General features: G+C 41.2%; 1 protein-coding gene and 1 long non-coding RNA gene across 2 annotated transcripts in view; one reads left to right on the top strand and one right to left on the bottom strand.

The window, feature by feature from the left end:
• The window catches only part of LOC123518265, a 44,917-nt gene extending 42,337 nt beyond the window's left edge, over positions 1-2,580 (bottom strand). The window contains exon 1 of the mRNA XM_045278992.1: positions 2,359-2,580. The gene's annotated coding sequence lies outside the window, so the exon portion shown is untranslated. The remainder of the gene's footprint in view (positions 1-2,358) is intronic.
• Positions 1-22,351, top strand: part of LOC123518266 — a 91,219-nt gene that overhangs the window by 34,969 nt on the left and 33,899 nt on the right. Inside the window, exon 2 of the long non-coding RNA XR_006678737.1 lies at positions 17,358-17,465. This is a non-coding gene — a long non-coding RNA (uncharacterized LOC123518266). The remainder of the gene's footprint in view (positions 1-17,357; positions 17,466-22,351) is intronic.

Genomic DNA, 22,351 nt, shown 5'->3' with positions numbered 1-22,351 from the left:
CTACGTATTTAACTTGTACATCTGTCTTCATTAGCTTATCACGCGTGCTTTCACTTCCTCTCCCCCTGTCTATTTGCATTCCTCAAACAATTAATTATAGAGCAAATGTATCGGACCGAACTGTGCTTGTCTCGTTACATAAGTCCAATTAACTGATTCTTAAAAGCCTGTGCATCTCTACGTAAAGAAATCAAGTTAGAAATTTTGATATTGATTTATTTTATTTACTTATTCCTGCAAGTTTCTCTCTTTTCTCTTTAGTGTTCAGTTTTTTTTCCTACTATCTTTATTCCATCCTCTTTTTTTCTTCCTCATTCTTCTGTCCTTCATTTGTAAGTCCACTGACCCCTCCAATCCATTCTCCTCTCCTCCTTTTTTTATTTACTCTCTCTCTCTCTCTCTCTCTCTCTCTCTCTCTCTCTCTCTCTCTCTCTCTCTCTCTCTCTCTCTCTCTCTCTCTCTCTCTCTCTCTCTCTCTCTCTCTCTCTCTCTCTCTCTCTCTCTCTCTCTCACACACACACACACACACACACACACACACACACACACACACACACACACACACACACACACACACACACACACACACACACACACACACACACACACACACACATACACCTGCTTGCCTGCCTGAAGGTATCAAATGAACGGACTATGTACCCTGGTGGAAGGTTTGGAGGTTGAGGAGTTTATTCAGCAGTTTTCTCTTCCTCCTCCTCCACCTCCACTTCCTCCTCCTCCTCCTCCTCCTCCTCCTCCTCCTCCTCCTCCTCTTCCTTCTCCTCCTCCTGTATCCACAAGCAGAAAAAGACATTGTTGAAGTAACGGAGGCTAGTGAAGGGTGGCAGAAGGGACACGTGGGGTGACACACAGGCCGGCATGCATACTTATTCTGTGTATAGACCGGCAGTGTTGGTGGTTGGTATGTTTTCGTTTATTCGTATCATGTTTCCGTTGGAGTTGCAACTATTTTTTTTATCAATAATGTAAGTATTTATATATATATAACGTTATGTTTATATATATTATTTGCGATTATTGTCTATTTTGATCTTTTTTTTTATCTATCCATCGTCTATTACACAAACAAAGTAAGATAAACGCAAGTGTAAGGTATAGTGAAATTGCTGTCTTAACTGGACTGGTACTTTCCTTACAGTCTTGGTAATGTAACGGTGGATGGAATACTGAGACGGCGTACAGCTTCCCTATTTCCTCATAGCTACTCATTTATATTCAGTGTGCTAAAGCTTTACTGCCTTCGGGATTCCGTTACTCTTATTAGCTTCTATCACCGTCATATTCTTCCTGTAACTAATAGTTTTCTACAGCATTGCATCATCCTTACATTCATTCAATGTTCATACAATTCATATTTCACCTCCTCTCAGCGTCGTGTTCTTTAGATAACTTAAACTCAACAAAAATACGTCTTGCACCTCTTCCTACTACTCTCCTACTCCACTTCCTCGACTTTCCCTTCTTCTTCCTCAAACACCTTTCAGTGAACCGAAACTTTGTGTCTGCCATGCACGCTAGGGTGGTCAGGAGCTGAGTCACAGACCGGTCGAGTGAGGTCATCACCAGCCAACGCATGACCGACCACCGCCTTGCACCCACTGGCCTAGACTCGCCGCCGTCGTGCCCGCAAACCTGTTCCCCGCGTGGGCTTGTAAATTGCAAACTCAATCAGACAAGGTGTGCTGTCTCGGTGCGAGTGCGTGAGTCCTGCGTCTTAATCTTCTCGACTTGTTTACTATATCAGGAATCCGGTGCGTTGCTTGCATGTTGTTGGGAAAGGAATCATATACTTTTTAGGATTGTTGTGTTTGGATTAATGATGAGAATTCTCTTTTTGCGGTTTCTAAGTCGATGTGTTGACTTATTTGTCATGAGGGTGGTTTACTGTGAGGGCTGTAATTGAGGTATTGTATCTCCTTTAACATCAAAGCGCGGTACTGAAATTTTACACCTCACGGTGTAACAATCTTTAAACGAGTAAGTGTTCATGATCTTTATGGGGTCAAAGTATAATTCGTGTGTGTGCAAAGGAAAATCTGTCTCGTTGATAAAAACTTTGGTGGGAGCTGAGAACCAAAAATATGTAAAATATGAACCAAATACTGAATTGTCTCACTATTTACTGAATCGTTAAAGTCACCAGAGGAGGAGAACGAGCGAGGTAAAACGTTCGCGGTAAAATGGTGTGAAGGTCAAGGCTGTACAGGAGAATTGTCTTCTTGCGACACGGTGCATCTCCTGGCGCGCGAGATTGACTATATCACAGTCAAAGAAAATAATAAAAAAAGAACATTGTAGTATTAATTGCAAAACACCATCTCTCGGTGATCTTACCTCTTTCAAAACTTTTCACGTGTCACAGGCCACGGGCACTCTTGGCACAATGCGTCCTTGTCTGTCTCTCTGTCTCTGTCTCACACACGCGTCACTGGGTCTTGGCACTGCTGCAAGGAGTGAGTGAGGGAGGAACTAAGTCCGCTTAAGAGGCGCGACACAGCAGAGGGACGAGAGTGGAGCTGTGTGCCTGCCAGTTCCTTCCACCTCGGCACTGCACACTCAACTGGAGCTCAGTGATTCACGCCGGTGCCTCATAACGTCTTCGCTGACGCCCCCACCTACCACCACCACTACCATAACCCCCTTCAGGCACTGACGAACGAACGAACTCAGCGGCCGAGGCCCCTCCCCACCTCTTACATGAACACCACAATTCTAGATGGGCATAAGATACTTCTTCTGGCGGGGAGTGAGGTAAGCTTCCACGCCTGTGTTCCCCGCAGCTCAGTGTTGTGTGCTTCATCGTGAGTGCGGGAAGATGCACGTAAGGTTGACCATAGTCTGTATGAAGACGGTGTTCTGGACCTTAACACGCTTCCTCAGGCTACATTACCATAAGGGAGATTCCTTAAAGTTTGTAGCCCGGATTGTCGCCTCTAATGCTGTTTCTCTGTTAAGATGATCCTCTGGGAGCTCTGTTATCTCACTCCGCTGGCGTTCGCGCGGCTACCGTGGAGAGCAAAGCAGAAGGGCGCGGCTCCCTCGATGCCAGGCAGGGTTTTCGTCCTCACAGCCACCGGGACGTGCTACCTGGTGCCGTGAGCGGGTGGTAAGAGTGATTTTTCCAGTACTTTGGCCCTCCAGAGAGCCTCTACGTACGGTTCTGGTGTCACGCGCTGGCCGTTCACCCCGAAAAAGGAAGCTAGCGGTCGTGCGTCGAGCCACTGAGGTTGACTGACACTTCGTATTTGATGAATTATCTTCGTTTGTTGCACCGCACATAGACAACTGACATGTCCTCGGCCCACACTCTTAGGAAAAACATGTTCGCTTCTAAAACAACTTGGTATAACTCGTTAACGATAGAGTTTCTATAAAAGATTGTCATTAATTCGTAGCAAGCAACTCCATCTCACTGGGCCTCCCTCACGCCTTCCCAGCCGCCGGCGCCCGTCACTCTCCTCTCGTCCGCCGACTGGAGAGGAACAAGGCTCCTGAATCCCGAAGTCAGAGTGCCTCCCTCTCCTCCCACACACACACACACACACACACACACACACACACCCTTCGTTCTCTTCCTCAGCAAATGGCAACCGTAGATTTTATGATTGGACATATTGCGATTATAACTCAGATCTATGCTGTATAGTCAAATTAGATATGCCATTAATGGCAATGTAATTTTGAATCGAAAGACAGATTATAAGAAGGATAAACTTGGCGAAACTTAAAGAGATTAAAACCGAACGCGGGTTGAGGAGAGAAAAGGTGGAGCACTTGTATAGAGAAGAATAGAAATAACCGAAAGCTTGATCAAAGAAGAGAGATGGCGTGCTATTGAAGAAAAGTTAACGTAGGAAGGAGATAAGAAAAACATGACTGTAAAGAAGAACTAGTACACGATAAAGAATAAGAACGAAGACGCTGGTTAAAGAAAAATAAAGAGGAGAGAAACAAAGAAAGTATAACATTTGAAAGAAAAAAATGAGGAAAAGGAAGAAAGAAAATAAACAGATTGTAGAGAGGAAACAAACACATAAAAGAAGTGTAAGAGAGGAGGAGGATAAAAAAAAACAAAGTAGAATATGTGATAAAGAAATAAGGCAATAAACAAATGAGTGTAGGAAAGGCTTAAGGAGAAAGAAGAGAAGATAAAAAAATCAACTTACCATTCAGAAGATGAGTAAGGAAGAAGAAGAGGAGAAAGATCAAGGATAATAAGGTTGTAAAATAGACGCTGGACACAAAAAAAACGACTACAAGGAAGAATAAACAAAGGAATAAAAGAAAAAAAGTTGATAAATGAAAGAAGGGTAAAAGACAGGAAAAGGAGAAGACTGAAGAACGAGAAAGGTGATAAGCCATCAAATCAAGGAAAAGAAGAGAAACATAGAGGAAGGAAAAGAAAAAGAGGAAGGCTAAAACTTTTTAAACATGAAAGAAGAGGAAGAGGAGAAAGAACAAAAACTAAATCATAATACGACACAAAGAAAGTGAAAAAGATAGAAACAGAGAGAAAGGAAAGGAAGAAGGGAAAGACCAAGATTAGAAACAAAGAAGAAAGAGAGAAAGAACAAAAAGAACAGGACGACCAAATTTAGAGAAAGAAGAAAAAGAACCAAGAGATAATAAGACACTAAATCAAGAAAAATAAGATGAAAATACGAGGAAAAACAGGAATAAAAACTTGAGCACACGAAAGAAATGTAAGAGAGAGGAAGAGGGGAAAGAACAAGGACGGAGGTATGACAGGAAGGCAAGACAAGGACGGGACGTGGGAGGAGGAGGAAGGACAAGGCCGTGGACTCACACTCCCTCACTGCCAAGGATAACTAACGGAGTCATAGCCATTTCCGGCACAGAGTTTATTCACCACGCCAGACCGAACCAGATGATCCCTCCCTCCTTCTCTTTCTCTCCCCTCTCCCTCCCTACCTTCCTCCCTTCTCACTTTCCTCCCACGCCTCCCTCTCTCCCTCTCTTTAATAGTACATACCTTCTCTCTCTTTTCTACTTTTTGTTTTCTTTCGTTCTTTGCAATATTTTGTTCTTTTCTCGATTCTTCTCTCTTTTCTCCCTTCATGTGTTATCCGTAGCGTCTCCTTTCTATTTTTTTTCCTTTATTCTTTGTAATATTTCTCTCATTCTCTGTGACCTCTGAGACTCATTTTACTTTAACTTTTCGGTGTGATTAGATGATTGTAGGAAATTATTAGACGATTGTAGGATTAGGAAGGGTCTATGAAGGTCAAAAGATTAATGGCCAAAATCTTTACTATTTTAATCCTTACACAAGTTTCTGAAGCTGAATAAAATCGCCAAAAAGGAACCAGAAGGAATATGAAAACGCGGCATGGTAACTGAATGGGTTTAGAATCTCTCATTAGTGCTTGTCTTTATTCTTTCCTCTCCATTCTTGCATTCTTTCTAACGTGCTTCTACCTTTTTTTTTTTTCTGTATTTTCTATAATGTATTTTGTCATTCTCTTTATCCCTTTTCATATTTCTTCTTCATTTTTTCTCTGCGTTCTTTTCAGTGTTCATCTTTTGTTCTTTGCAACTTTAACATTTTTTTTTTTGATGATTTTACCTTATTTCTCTCTCTCTCTCTCTCTCTCTCTCTCTCTCTCTCTCTCTCTCTCTCTCTCTCTCTCTCTCTCTCTCTCTCTCTCTCTCTCTCTCTCTCTCTCTCTCTCTCTCTCTCTCTCTCTCTCTCTCTCTCTCTCTCTCTCTCTCTCTCTCTCTCTCTCTCTCTCTTCTTTCCACTTTTGTCTTTCATTCTTTTTATTTTTATTATAACACATTTCAACGTCTCCCTTCTGTGTGTCCATCCGTTTGTCCTTCAGTGGGCCAGTGTCTGTCAGAGAGAGAGAGAGAGAGAGAGAGAGAGAGAGAGAGAGAGAGAGAGAGAGAGAGAGAGATGAGAGCAGAGACGGAAGAATGACAATACGTAAAGGGGGAAAAAATAAATAAAGATGACAAGGAAGAGACAGAATTGGATGGAGGTGAAGGAGACACAAAAATGAGAGGTCAAAGAAGGCTAACCTGAAAAAAGAGAGTGAAAAAAGAAACGTACGACCCAAGGAAGTCATAAGGTTTTAACATGAAAGGTGTGCTGGGAAAAGAGAGAGAGAGAGAGAGAGAGAGAGAGAGAGAGAGAGAGAGAGAGAGAGAGAGAGAGAGAGAGAGAGAGAGAGAGAGAGAGAGAGAGAGAGAGAGAGAGAGAGGAACAAAGCACTGATGAATTAGTTAAGTGTAACGAATTTTAAGGATGAAAGGTCGGAAATTAATGAAAAAAAATAATAATCAAGGAATTTGGCGGGGAAATTAACTTGAACTCAGAAAACGGAAAGGGAAAAATTTCATTACCGGTAAGTGTTATTCAATTTTCCCTCATCATTACTTAGCTTGAAATGGACAGACGGACAAGATGGAGACGTGGAGTGTTCAGGCAGGGCTTTGTTCCCCAGTGGACTCATAGATCTTAGTGGTGGTAATTGATAAGTCTGTGGAGGAGGAGGAGGAGGAGAAGTAGGAGGAGGAGGAGGAGGAGGAGGAGGAGGAGGAGGAGGAGGAGGAGGAGGAGGAGGAGGAGGAGGAGAATGAGGAAGGAGAAGAAGAAGAGGAGGGGGGAGGAGGATTATAATGAAACTCTGCTAATTGCGGAAAGAGAAGAGAGTGAAAATAGAGTAGGAAGACGACGATGATGACGAAGAAGAAAAGAAGGAAGAGGAGAAGGGGGAGGAAGAGCAGGAGGAAGAGGAGGAGGAGAAAGGGAAAGGAGAAGAGGAGGAGAAGGAGGAGGAAGAGGAGAAGAAGGAGATGAAAGGAAAAGGACTGTAATGATATACTGCTTACAGTGCATAGAAAAAAAAAAGTGTAAATAGCGGAGGAGGAGGAAGAGGAGGAGGAGGAAAAGAAGAATGAGTTCGAGAAAATTGAGGGAAAAAACAAGATTATAATCAAACACTCCTAATTTCAAACAGGGAAGAAAGTAAAAATAAACGTGGAGGTGAAATAGAAGAATGAGAGCGATGGTCCTTAGATAAAGATACAAAAAAAATAATGGAAGATTGAGGAATAGAATGATGTAATGTGGCGAGAAGCGCGTCACGTGAGGAGTAGTCGGCACAGCTGCTTTAGTGTTGGGCCAAGTTTGCCTGCGTACAGTAGGTTTTTTGTTTACCTTTGGACACCTGTACTTGGATATAAAAACTAGAAAAGAAGCTGCCTATTTACGGTTCGTAGATAGATAAGTGGATGGATAGATGGACGGAAGGACGTGTTATATTGATAGGTATGCATATGGTATCTAATTCAGTATAAACAAACCTAATCTACTTTACCTAAACTATACCAATGTAATCCAAGCAAATGTAACCGAGGACAGCCCAACACAACCTTGCCTGACCTAAAAGAACCTAACGTAATCCAACTTCACTTAACATAACGCATCCCAACTCAAACCAAACCTAATCCAACCTAACCAGAACTAACCTAACCTAACCTCATTGGCTAATCAGATGCTCCTGTAATCCCCTGAGGCCACACAAGAAAGTCCCACAAGAACACCGCCTGTGATGGAATGCCAGACAAAAATTTAATTTCGCTTATTACTTAAATCTCCAAACTCTCACGTTCCTTCTCATTTTTTCATTAATTTATTACTGCGCCAAAAATATGAGGAGTATAATTGCTTCTTAAACTACCGCTAAAATATGGTGATTTTCTTTCAATTATTCGGTGGAAAACGATTTCATGGTTGCGATGAGTCAAGACGGGAAGGGCAGGGTGATGATGATAATGAGAGAGAGAGAGAGAGAGAGAGAGAGAGAGAGAGAGAGAGAGAGAGAGAGAGAGAGAGAGAGAGAGAGAGAGAGAGAGAGAGAGAGAGAGAGAGAGAGAGAGAGAGAGAGAGAGAAGGGGGTGGCTGAAGTGGGTATGGGTGAATGAATTGAAAGAAAAAGAAATGTTCATTTAGAAAGAAAGAGCGAAACTGAAAGTGGTAGGGAATATATCATGTCGAGAGAAATGTTGAAGGAAATATATAATGCACAGCTGAAAATATGTATAGTAGTTGTGAGAAAAGTACAGCGTGATAAGAATAGAGAATGATTCCTCTAATATAGAATAAAAAAAATTTCTACAGAAGAACGGAATGACAAGAAAACATACCAACATAATAAAAAGAAATAATGAACTCTGACGCACCAACGATTTTCTCTGCAGACAAAAACAGACAGGCAACAGACATGCAGGCAGGCAGACGTACGCACAACACACCGCCTGTTATGCAGACTGTCAGAAAGATGGACAGAGAGGTAAACATATATAAAACACATGTAAAGGCGAAAAAATCTTTCATGATACCTGGTGAAATATTACAGGAACTTACGAAAGAGAATTGCTATTTTCTCGTTTTTCTGATCTAGTGAATAAACAAAAGATCAGATGATGATTACGAAATGAATTACAAAAGAATATGTTTATTTTATATTTTTGTTTCCAATCAACACCATCAGTAAACAAAATGGACGAAAATGAGTGATTGATGTTCTCAGAATTTCTCCTTTTCTTTAATTTCTTCCCTGTCCTACAAGTTTATTGATTTTTTTTTTCACTAGTTGTAGAGAATCCTTGTTTTCTTTCTTTCTTTCACAGTCATCGGGAAGACACCCACGAGTAAGGCCAGTCAGGATATACTTGGCTGGGTTTGGTTCTGTTATGTTGTCTTAAAAGTTTCACGCCAGTAAACCCATCTTAGTCTATTACAGGAAGGAAAAAAAAGAATAAATAATAGAATGCTAGTCTCCCGATGGTAGTGGTGGTGGTGATGGTTGTGATGGTGATGGTGATGGTTGCGGTTCTGCTTTACCGTCATCATTATTTGATTTATTGTGTGATGCTTAAAATTCACTACTTATTCATTTATGTATGGATGTTTGTACGCATTTTTCTAAATACTAACAGGGACCAGTTTAATTTCAAGAAAAATAGTAAAAAAGAAAAGGTCAATCGTTCTCATTAGAGCAAACCAAAGTATGTTGTGAAGTGTCTCTAAAGAAAGAGTGAAAGAGTGAAAGAATGAGTGTGTGTATGCATGTGTACCTATTTGTTTATCCATAGGTAGTATCTTCAATCAGTCATATTAATTCTGCCTTTCATCACTCCTATCTATTCTTAATCACTCCTCCTATTTCTGTTTTTCATCACCTTCATCTATGTGTTAATTACTATTCTTAGTTATTCATCTTGATTCTGCATTTCATCATCTTTATCTATCTAGCAATCTCTTTTCTTAATTTTTCATTCCATTTTTGCCTTTTATCACCTTTATCTATATCTTAATTACCATCCTTACTCACTCGTATTAACTAAATCTTTCACTTCCCTTTAGTATGAACGATTGCAACAAAGTATAACCAAGACACTCTTTGAAACTAAATCAATTCAACTTTTATGGGAAGAGAAGCAACCAAGTGTATTTGATATAGAGTAATTCCTAACACCACACTAACTACATATATACTTTTACACGTAGCAAAACTATATCAAATCTCAGGGGCGCCGTACCGACACTTCCTCCTCCTGTTCGTCCGTACACATAATAATCTCATGACTTTTATTTACCGTCCGTGTTCTGGAGGTAAGTAGTGGAGAGAAACGGTCTCGCCTTTCCGTCTGGCGATCCCTCAAGTTACGCTGATTTATAGAATGTAACCGTGCCTCCCCCCCCTCGTCCCAAGCAGGTAATGCTGTTATAAGACAATTCAAAGCCAACACATTTTATTGTCATTATTATCTTTTTATTACTGGCTATTCTTCTCTTCCTCCACTTCTTCGTCCATTTCCTACTCACCTCCTCCTTTTCCTTGTTCCTATTGTTTTTCCTGTTTTCTTCCAGTGCTTATTTTTCTTCCCTCGGTAACTCAGCATGTTTCAGATTTTCTGTGTCACATGATTTATATCTCTCTTTTTTTCATCCTTTTCCTATTTTTAATCAAGCCGTCAATATTCTTGTGTTGTTTTGTTCTTCCATATTCACCAGCACAACTTTTTCTCTCCCTCCTTTTCGTCTTTTTACAATAAACCACACAAATTTGTCTTTCTACTGTTTTGGCGCCTTCCTTTTTCTTCCTCTTTCTCCTTAAATAAGTAAGCTTTAAATCCTCTTCCTCCTCCTCCTCTTCCCAAAGGATAACGTAATACACACGAGCAAACACTGCAGCCAATTGACCATCTCCTTTCCTTTTCTGTTAATCTTCTTTACCATTCACTCCACTCCCGCTCCTGTGAGTCTCCTTTTACTCTCCACCTTACTCAACCACATTATCATACGCATCCTCCCTGACCGCTGAGTTTCCTTTCATTCCTTTACTGCCTCGTTACTCTCGGTTTTCTCCTCTTCACATATGGTCAGTCAGCATGCGGTGATGTAGACGGCTGCTGGCTATTTATGCTACGCCAGATACTCGCTTTCAACCAAATGTCTCACGTCATCACGCACGCCACATCTGCTGCGCGGCCTTTACTCGTACTTTCAGAGGCCTATAGCACTAAATACTCGTATGTACTCCTTCACATGATACGCTTCATTAGTAGTATCGTGTATGTATTTCGTTAAGAGGGTGATTCTCTAGTCTCTGGTAGTACATTCTAGCATCAACATGACCACTTGAATTACTACTTCAACTACGATGTTCCTTCATTACTTTTACTCTCCTCTAATCAATACATTCCACTGCCTCCATAATTGTGTACATATTGTGCTACTTATTAAACACATTAGTTTCTTTACACTCGTATTCCTACACCTACACAAACGTTTACTACACCTCTCTAAATGAAAGAATGCTTAAAAATCCCAAGTCTCATAAATCTACTGCGTATATTCCAGCACCAAAACTTGAATACATCACATCTGTTCCTCAACCGACACAAACATTTATAACACTCCTCTAACTAAAACATTACTTCTCCACCTTTAGCCTCTTCCAGCTAATATTAATACTACCTCATACATTACCCCGCCATCACACATAATAACATGCATCCTTTCTCAACTCCTTCACATTCCATCAATACAAATATTCTCACCATCATCTTACGTAATTACTTACGTACTCACTGCTGCCACCACATCCATTGCCAAGAATCATCCGTCTCCATCACATTAAACCCTCAGTATTATGTAGATTGAGGGAAGTTTTTGATAGCTGGGTAATTTGCAGTGTTGTCTTGCGCTATATTCTCTCCTTTGCTTTCATTCATATCGCTGCTATTGCTTTTTTCCTCCTGCTTAACTGTTTTCCCTTCCTGCAGTTTTTGTTTGTGTTTGCTGTAATGTTCTTCTTCTGATTATGTTAATGGGCAGTGTGATTCCGTAATTTTCAAGGTATTCTCTTTCTTTTTTTATTATCTGCTTAGCTTATCGGAATTAGTTTTTTTATTTTTTATCGTCCGTATTACTAGAAAACCGGAGAAATGGTTTTATTCATTTTATCATCAATATTTTCTTTGTATTTTATTTAGTATTTAACTTTACTATTCTTCAGTATCACGTCTACCTATGTACTTTATATGATAGTTTTTGTTCGTTTATTGATTTATTTGATGATATCTACGTAAGGTTTCTATCCAAACATTTTATTTCAACATATCAGTACTTTTCCTCCAAACCAATGTTTCCTCCTCCCTAGTACAGTTCGTACCTCTCTCCATCCCATCATTAACATTGCACTTTTGAGGTAAACTTCCCCCTTTAATGCCTTCCTATACCCACAATACCCTATAACACACACACACACACACACACACACACACACACACACACACGACCTGTTTACCTGTGTCAGCAAACTATGTCCACCCTGCCAGGTACGCGCCAAATATTGTCCGAAGACCCACTGGGAAATCACTCACACGTGCATGTACATGGAACGAGGCACACACACACACAGACACACACAGACACACACGACACGAGATAGAGAGAGAGAGAGAGAGAGAGAGAGAGAGAGAGAGAGAGAGAGAGAGAGAACACCGTTACGTCTTGTCGTGAATTATGAGAATGATGTACGAGTGGGTCTTGTTTCGTGGCTAAGAGGAGACTCTGGACAGCTGGATCCCAAGTCACTCTCCCCATTTGGTCTTGTACTTACGCCACCACTAATTGCACACTACGCCAGGCTCTAAGATTCGTCCGCCTCCTCCTCCTCCTCCATCTCCTCCTCCTCCTTCGCGTTCTCCTTCTCCCTGTTTCTCTCCAGCGTGTTGTCCGTAACATATGATTTGCGCTGTACCGGGAAGATCCTCTCTGTCTGTCTGTTTTTGTCTCTTGCCTGCCTGTGTCTGTCTCTCTGTCTATCTGTCTGTTTATCTGTCTGTCTGTCTCTTTTTCTCTCTGACTCTCTCACTGTTCTGTTCTGTTCTGTTCTGTTCTCTTTTTTCTTCTTTCTTCTCTCTTTATTATCTTCTTTTCTCCTCACTTCTCTCTCTCTCTCTCTCTCTCTCTCTCTCTCTCTCTCTCTCTCTCTCTCTCTCTCTCTCTCTCTCTCTCTCTCTCTCTCTCTCTCTCTCTCTCTCTCTCTCTCTCTCTCTCTCTCTCTCTCTCTCTCTCTCTCTCTCTCTCTCTCTCTCTCTCTCTCTCTCTCTCTCTCTCTCTCTCTCTCTCTCTCTCTCTCTCTCTCTCTCTCTCTCTCTCTCTCTCTCTCTCTCTCTCTCTCTCTCTCTCTCTCTCTCTCTCTCTCTCTCTCTCTCTCTCTCTCTCTCTCTCTCTCTCTCTCTCTCTCTCTCTCTCTCTCTCTCTCTCTCTCTCTCTCTCTCTCTCTCTCTCTCTCTCTCTCTCTCTCTCTCTCTCTCTCTCTCTCTCTCTCTCTCTCTCTCTCTCTCTCTCTCTCTCTCTCTCTCTCTCTCTCTCTCTCTCTCTCTCTCTCTCTCTCTCTCTCTCTCTCTCTCTCTCTCTCTCTCTCTCTCTCTCTCTCTCTCTCTCTCTCTCTCTCTCTCTCTCTCTCTCTCTCTCTCTCTCTCTCTCTCTCTCTCTCTCTCTCTCTCTCTCTCTCTCTCTCTCTCTCTCTCTCTCTCTCTCTCTCTCTCTCTCTCTCTCTCTCTCTCTCTCTCTCTCTCTCTCTCTCTCTCTCTCTCTCTCTCTCTCTCTCTCTCTCTCTCTCTCTCTCTCTCTCTCTCTCTCTCTCTCTCTCTCTCTCTCTCTCTCTCTCTCTCTCTCTCTCTCTCTCTCTCTCTCTCTCTCTCTCTCTCTCTCTCTCTCTCTCTCTCTCTCTCTCTCTCTCTCTCTCTCTCTCTCTCTCTCTCTCTCTCTCTCTCTCTCTCTCTCTCTCTCTCTCTCTCTCTCTCTCTCTCTCTCTCTCTCTCTCTCTCTCTCTCTCTCTCTCTCTCTCTCTCTCTCTCTCTCTCTCTCTCTCTCTCTCTCTCTCTCTCTCTCTCTCTCTCTCTCTCTCTCTCTCTCTCTCTCTCTCTCTCTCTCTCTCTCTCTCTCTCTCTCTCTCTCTCTCTCTCTCTCTCTCTCTCTCTCTCTCTCTCTCTCTCTCTCTCTCTCTCTCTCTCTCTCTCTCTCTCTCTCTCTCTCTCTCTCTCTCTCTCTCTCTCTCTCTCTCTCTCTCTCTCTCTCTCTCTCTCTCTCTCTCTCTCTCTCTCTCTCTCTCTCTCTCTCTCTCTCTCTCTCTCTCTCTCTCTCTCTCTCTCTCTCTCTCTCTCTCTCTCTCTCTCTCTCTCTCTCTCTCTCTCTCTCTCTCTCTCTCTCTCTCTCTCTCTCTCTCTCTCTCTCTCTCTCTCTCTCTCTCTCTCTCTCGACACGAAATAACACCACTGAAATTAATCACTCTTTAAAAAATCAACCTTTCGCCACTTTTTTTTTTTCGTGGATCAAGGAAACTTTTACATGAGAAGTAGCACATTTCCGCGGCTCGTTGTTGGTTTAGCGGGACATGAGGGCAGCAATCCGATGGTGAGGTCGGACTAGGTGAAAAGAATGTTGGTTCCTGATGCATGCTGGGTCATTCGTCTTTCCGTCCTTCTACGCGACCTTCTTTCTCCGCGAGTGTGTTTTTCTTTCTCATTTCCTCGTATTTCTTTTGTTTCGTCCGTTTCCTTCGTTTCCTTTCAATCTTTTCTTCGTTTTGTGGGCTTTATTCTTCTTTCATTTCTTTTGTTCCTTACTCCTTTTCATACCCAGTTGGTAATAAAAGCACTGAACACTGTCTGAGGATAAGAGTGTAGTTCATTTTTACACCTGCTGGTTTTGCTATGTATCTGGATAGAATTTATTTTGAGGATCACGTTGGAATGTAGGTAAACGTTCATTTAGTAGATATTCTCCTACATGTTTTTCTCTCTTCCATCAGCTTTCTATTTTGCATTGCGTGGGGATGCTTTCATATTTGGACTACTTGTGAGATGCATTCGAGTTATATGAGGCTGAGACGATATCTGTGTATGTAATTTTCCTACATTTAAGAACATCAGGGAAACTAGAACAAACTGTCAAGCCTATAGATTCCGCTTCTTGCATGAAATATACTTACCTATCTGCAATTATCATCACCATCCATATATTGATCTAATCTATTAATTCCTTGAGTATAATGACATATCTCCATATTCATTCTGCTTACTATTTGGGGATTTTAAACAGCTTCAGAAATTTTTGTGAGAGATTAAAATAGGGAAGACTCTGGTCATTAATCTTCTGACCTCCATAGACCCCTCCTGATCTCAATAAAATAGTACACAAATTTCAAGGTAAAAATGTGTCTCAGTATTGAAGGGATTAAGAGCCCTCTTAATGACTTGCCACTAACAGCCAGATCACTGAGGCCATTCCATTCATCTACCACTCTATTTGTAAATTAGCATGTCTTCCTATCTCATTTGTAGAGAGCCTGACATTGCATTGCGCATCTAACAATTGGTGCATAGTTCAGTCTATGTCTTTGTAATAAATCAACAGCCTCTCGGTATGTGCTCCTCCAATGTAAACCAGAGAGGCATTCACCTTTGAGCACGAAGATGAGAGACGTAAGATCTTATCATCCTCGTTTGTTGAACTGACCACGACCATCGAACCATTTTTTGTGGCACTTCTTTAGGCAACACACACACACACACACACACACACACACACACACACACACACACACACACACACACACACACACACACACACACACACACACACACACACACACACACACACACACACACACACACACACACACACACACACACACACACACACACACACACACACACACACACACACACACACACACACACACACACATTTTTTTTCTTTACCGACAAAGCTTTTCTTTTGTATGTGTAGTAGAAGAGGGAAGAAATTTTATGGAGCATCACAATAAAATGTTAATGAATTGCTTTATAGCACCTAGTCTTCATTCACACAGGATACTGATCAGCCAACCAACCGTTAATCTCCTCCACTGCCATCATCTTCCTCTGTCGCCCTCTTCTGTTACTTCCTTCTGAACTTTCATCTTCGTCATCTCCTTTTCTTTCCCCACTTTTTCCATTTACCTTTCATTTTTATCCTTCATCTCTTCCCACATTTCCTTCCTTTTATTTTCAAGTTCTTCATTTTATCGTTCTTATGACTCTTTAACTTCCTCGTTCCCTTTCTCTAATTTCTTCATTTTATCGTTCTTCTGAGCCCTTTATCACTTCTTTATCCTCTTTCTTTTCTTCCCTACTAATCTTCCCTCTTTTGACACTGTCCATTGCTTTTCTAATCAAATTTATACCCATTTTTCCATCTCATTATATATTTCCCATAGTGTACTTCCTCACCATACACACACACACACACACACACACACACACACACACACACACACACACACACACACACACACACACACACACACACACACACACACACACTAGGTCGCTGAGATTCATTGTGTTCCCGTCCTGTGCTGGGTCAGACTAAACTTTAACGGGCAACGGGACCACCGCGCAATCTCTGACCCTTGACCTCCTCTCCCGACCCACCACTGACCCTTCCCTTCCTTCCTTCCTTCACAGTTATGGCATAGAAGGGTAGGCGCTCAATAACACGGCGGAGGTATGAAAGGGTGTGTTTGCATGGCGCCGTGATGAGTGGTGCTTTTTTGTGCCTAACACGCATCATTGACGGATGTGAGGAGCGCCAGGAGTGAGAAGCAGGAGATGGAAGAAGGAAGGGAGGGTGGAAATGGAGAAATGATTAGTTTGTTGGTGGTATTATGCACGGTGAAAGGGGTGTGGTGCCCGAGGGAGAGGAGAGGTGTGGTAGGGAAAAATGTGCACAGGAAGAGGAAAAGGAAGAGGAGGAGGAAGAGGAAGGGAGAAGGGGGAACAGAGATGCTTGTCATGGGAATACAGGTTCGTGGTTCAACTCCTCGACGCCTAATAAATGGTCTCGCCCTTCAGTAACTCAGTCTCCCTAGGGTGTTATTCATGGCGGCGTGATGTCAGCTCACCAAGGCACTCACAAAAGGAAAAGGGGAAAGTACTGCATTTTTTTTTTCTTTCGAGTTTACGAGTTTAATCATTATGGGTTTTCTTCACGGTACTTTATCCCAATGAGTCTATGTCCACTTGGCAACATTTGCATCATGTAATTATCTTGACGTCTGAGTTACCGCTCTTTTCGCTTCGCTGACTGACTTAACAATGCTGAAGTACAGTGGTTTCAAATGCAGGCGCAGAATATTTTATGTAGCTTTGTCGCTAACCATTGTTATTTGGCTGCCATAACAACCATTATCTTTTTTCTTTATTTGAGTAACGGATTAATTAACTGACCAGAAACAAAACTAGTCGCTGAGAGGATTCACTTACTCGGTCACTCCTTGTACTGCTCGCCGTGTCTTTTGAATTCATACCGTGAACCTGAGTCAGATTGGTTTAGTCAGCATCAGTAGTAGCCGGAACAAAGATGGATCAAGCAACTACCACAAGATATAAAGTTTTAATATACAAAGAGCAGATATTTGTATATTAAGAAGAAAACGTATATACCTTTTTTATAAACTTAAATTTATTGTTGCTTTATTATTATGGAACATTATTTTCTCTTACACCTCTACAGTGCAAAAGTCTTCATAAAAACATCTTCATTATCCACAGCTGCTTCGAAATTCTTTCCCACTAATAAAATTGCATAATTTTAGTCTAATATGTTCCGTGAATTGTTTCCCAGAGTAAAACAACCAAAGCGTAACGGACGAACAAAAAAAAAAAAAAAAAGAAAAAAATAGTTCTCTAACTTTCGCATAGTTATTACATATTTGGCTAACATTTCCTCTTTTTCTTTTCAGTTTCCAGATGCTGTCGCCTTTCACCTGCCCACACCTGCCCTTGCCTGCCATGCCTGCCACGCCTGCCCTGCACCATGTCCCCTTTCCAAGCCTCGCGGGGAGACTGAGGTAGGTCTGCTGCGTCTGTTTCCCATTAGACACCCCTAGTTGCGTCAGGCCAGCGGTGAGCAGCCTCCGTTCACAGCTACACTAATGGCATAAGCGGTACTCTCAAGGTACAAATAAGCGTCCTCTTTATCTCAGCAAAGCCACAAAATTATAAGGTGTGCAGAAGTGTGTCACTGAGTATTGCATTAGGTGTTAGTGCAGTTTTACAAGTAACGTGAAGGTGGGTGGTGTAAAAAGAGAGAGAGAGAGGGAGAGAGAGAAGGAGAGAGAGAGGGAGAGGGAGAGGGAGAGACATGTGAACGTTATATGTAATACTGGTTTAATGGGAACTGTTTTTTGTATGTTCATCTTTTCATCTTACTTCTTTTCAGTCACCTGTTCCTTCTCTTACTCGCCTTTCTCTTCTTCCTTCTCCTCCTCTTCATTTTCACATACTACTACTACTACTATTACTACTACTACTACTACTACTACTACTACTACTACTACTGCTAATACTACCATCACCGCCGTGAAAAGAACATTCGAGTTATAAGTTATGCCAGAAAAAAATCGCTCTCCCATGAAACCAGTTTATTTCCCAGGGATTAGCGATTATAATTATTCATTCCCTAGCGATTACTATACTAAGGTTGATGGATTATTGAGACAACTGTGTTTATATTTTTTTTGTTTTATGTTTTTTTTATTGGTATATCCGGAAACAGTTGGATTTTTAGAACATTAGAAAATAATTGAGAACATAAGAAAATGAGAGCAGTTGTAAACATTAATACTAGACTTTACCTTAAAACTGTATCACAAATAGGAGATACATGTGGTTTTCTATATTCCTGTGAAACACACACACGTACGCTCACACACACACACACACACACACACACACACACACACACACACACACACACTACACAAACACAATGGAGATTAATGTCTTGGTAATGGATTATGATGATGAAGATAATGATGACGGTGGGAAGTCACGACATGGGTTGACAGTCTATCCTCCCACCTCTTTGTGTGATTCACCTCGGTCGTCTGCTGGTCACCCAGCCAGTCTTCTCTATCACGGAGCGAGCTCAGAGCTTATAGACCGATCTTCGGGTAGAACTGACACCACATAACACACTCCACACACCGAGAAAGCGAGGCCACAACGCCTCGAGTTACATCCCGTACCTATTTACTGCTAGGTGAACAGGGGCCACACATTAAGAGACTTGCCCATTTGCCTCGCCGCTTACCGGGATTTGAACCCGGCCCTCTCGATTGTGAGTCGAGCGTGCTAACCACTACACTGCGCGGGGTGTGTGTGTGTGTGTGTGTGTGTGTGTGTGTGTGTGTGTGTGTGTGTGTGTGTGTGTGTGTGTGTGTGTGTGTGTGTGTGTGTGTGTGTGTGTGTGTGTGTGTGTGTGTGTGTGTGTGTGTGTGTTTTAATCCTGTGAAAAGAAAAGCTAGTACGTAGACATCGCTTGAACAAACCTCACTTTTATATCTTTGAATTTCAATATTGATAAGACAATTGTTTAAATAACCAAGACAGTTTTTGTGAGAAAGTAATATGTTCCAAGTTACACGAAGAATTTTAACTACACGCTTATGTCTTTTACCACCTATTGTTATTAAGAAATCATGCTCTAAATGTGCACCCTTGAGTTTTACTCAAGTTTAAAGAGAAAACATACCAATCAATGAAGTAAGTAAGCTGTATTATGAAAGACATGATATAAAAGAAGGTCCCTTACATTTTGGATTGATTATCAGACGAATGCCAAACATTTTTTGAACACAATTTAAATACAAAAACTGAACAAGGGCAAAACACGTCAAGTTAAAATTCATCGGTCATAAGGTTAAAGCATATGATTGTACACATGACAGAAAAAAAAAAAGAGGTCTCTTCTCTCATGGATTAACGAGCAAACGAAAGATAAAGACGTCTTGAGTACAACTAAAAGAGCGAATGAAAGAAAAAAGATGGACATGGGTAGAACGCGTCATGCGTCGAGCAGATAACAGATGAACAGTTTGAGTAACGGAGTGACAAAGTAGTGACTACAAGAAAAGAAAACGGAGAACTAGATGGAGACGTGAAATTCGTCGAGATGACTTGGAAGAGACGGGCAGCTGCCAAGGATGAAGAGAGAGAGAGAGAGGGTTGAGAGGAAGTCACATTGATTTGTGTTCTAAGCTCCTTTACTGCTATAGTCGTCGCTTGCTATGAAATCATTTGGACTGACGTAAAAAGTAAGAAAACTGGCAAACAGGAAGTACCAACTGTTTTTAGGCTTGGTAATTATTTAAAAGATCAGTGCAAAAAATAAGTGTCTAAAATCTTGATCGTTGTAGTTATACTTTTCTAATAAATGGTTTACAGGGACATAAAAAGAGAAGTGATATTAATGCAGCGTGATATTTCTAGGCTGTGTAATCATTTTAAAGACTGGAGACCAAAAATATGTCTAAATTCTTTACTACTGTAGGTCATCTTCGCTAATACATGGTTTGTGGAGAAAAAGAAAGAGGAAAGGAAGTCCCCTGGTAATTTGTTTTTAGACTATCGAACTATTTAAGAGACTGTAATGCAAAAAAATAGTCAAAGTATTATAGTTAACCAATGGAAAATCGTAGTGAAATGAATAGATTTTTAACTGTTACAACACTGTTACTTTGACTGTAGTGGAAATTACTCAGGGAATAAAGAAGGAAAAGAGTCACGCGTTTCTACAGCATAACTCTAATCAAAGGGAAGAATTCAAGACTATTTACTTGATTTCAGCAGCCATAGTTGAACAATCATCAGCAGAGAGAGAGAGAGAGAGAGAGAGAGAGAGAGAGAGAGAGAGAGAGAGAAACCAGCTCCTCATCTTTGTAGTAATTAATCCATATAAGAGACGAAGATACTCGACACTTCAGGGATATGTGGAACAATAAAAACACAAGAAATCGAGGAACGCTTTACTGTACTTTTGACATTTCTACATTGCATTTACAAAGTGGTGGGGACGTTACAGAGGAGGAATACAAGACAGAGAATAAAAATACAAAAAATACAATGCCATAGTAAAATACCAAGGGGACGTTTTAAGAAGCCATAAGATCTTCACGTGGCATATCCTGTAAATGAAAGACACGGAAGACGATGAGCAGTCCCATGTCACGCCTATAACTGGAGCTCCTTTCTTTCCCCTGCTTATAAGGTCGTACAAAGAGTGCTGTGATGGGAGCCACTACACGAGTAACGATTTATAGTCACCCCTCAGAGGCCGTGTGAAATATAACCAGCCTCCGTCATGACCCAAGGCTTACAGGAGGATGAATATGTATGTGTGTCTCCTTTTTGGAATATATCATCCACTTTTTATAGGCCACGGGTTTCTCTCTCTCTCTCTCTCTCTCTCTCTCTCTCTCTCTCTCTCTCTCTCTCTCTCTCTCTCTCTCTCTCTCTCTCTCTCTCTCTCTCTCTCTCTCTCTCTCTCTCTCTCTCTCTCTCTCTCTCTCTCTCTCTCTCTCTCTCTCTCTCTCTCTCTTTCCATACGGGCTTGTATCCATAAGTTTTTTTTTCACTGAAGCAGTTGAGAGAGAGAGAGAGAGAGAGAGAGAGAGAGAGAGAGAGAGAGAGAGACAATGTGTGGGGATGGCCTAGCATGTGTAGTGAGAATGTGGTCCAAAGTCTGAGATTGAACTAATTAACTGCCCACCCGTTAGCGAGAGAGAGAGAGAGAGAGAGAGAGAGAGAGAGAGAGCTAATTTTTTTGTAGATACGCTTGGTATTCAATTGGTTTTCTTAGATAGATTCATGAAAAGAACAAATAAGTACATTTTAGCAGAGAGAGAGAGAGAGAGAGAGAGAGAGAGAGACAGAGAGAGATTAATCTATATAGGCGTGAGACGGTCATCTTACGGCATTTTTTTGTGAGAATCTCATGCACTTATTACGAGTTTTGTGGCCCCGTACGAGACAGAGATTGGGAACCGTTTGACTGGGAGGCTGCGGAGAATCCAGGGCTGAGAATGACCACCTCCTCACCCTACCATCTCCTCACCACCTGCCTGTCACATCACACGTGTTGCGCCACACTTATCGCCTCGGAGCTGCGTCACGTTGCCTCGGAAAAAAAAAAATGTAACCAGTACCGCAGTAACTTATATCATACTTTTTTTTTCTTCCCTCAGATAAATTTAGCTCTCAAGTTGGGGAAGAAAATGTAGCACGTTTGACTGGGAGTACCATGTTTTTATTTCTTTTATCATTCGTCTGTTTTTGGATCGGTTTAAGTTTTGAAGTTTTGTGGGAGGATAAAAAAAAAAAGTTGGTGTTTAAGGGAGGGTTCATTGGTCTAGTGTTGTGTGTAGAGTTGCTTGTGGGTAAGCTGGGTAAGTATTGAATAAGAAGAAATATTATGTAAAGAAGTGTTTTATATTTGCTAATGTTATTTTCTTCCTTGTATTTCTTATCTTTCTCTTATGTATTTGTCATTTTATTTTATTTTCTTTACATTTTTTTCACTATTTTTCTTTACCTTCCCTTTTGTCTTTTTTTTTTCTTTCCTTTCCACTGTCTTATTAATATTTTCTACCACTTTTTTTTTATTTAACTTATTTCACTGGAGACACTTCTATCTCTATTATTTTATCCTTTACTATTTTTTTCCTTTCCTTGTCAAAATAATGAGCAACTTTTCTTTAACATTCCACATCTTCCTCACACTTCCCAGAAAACGTAGAGAAACACATCACCATTACAACCATTGCCTTCTCTTTTTGTTTTCATCATATACATTAATTTCTACACACTCTGGAATGACACGTAACTGGATCTTTTGTTTTTCCTTGCAAACTTTGACCTCTTGTGTTGGAAATGTAGAATCTAGACAAAAAACAAC

This window comes from Portunus trituberculatus, chromosome 43 (assembly GCF_017591435.1).
Source record: "Portunus trituberculatus isolate SZX2019 chromosome 43, ASM1759143v1, whole genome shotgun sequence".
Taxonomy (NCBI): Eukaryota; Metazoa; Arthropoda; class Malacostraca; order Decapoda; family Portunidae; genus Portunus; species Portunus trituberculatus.
This window is presented reverse-complemented; position numbering and strand designations above follow the sequence as displayed.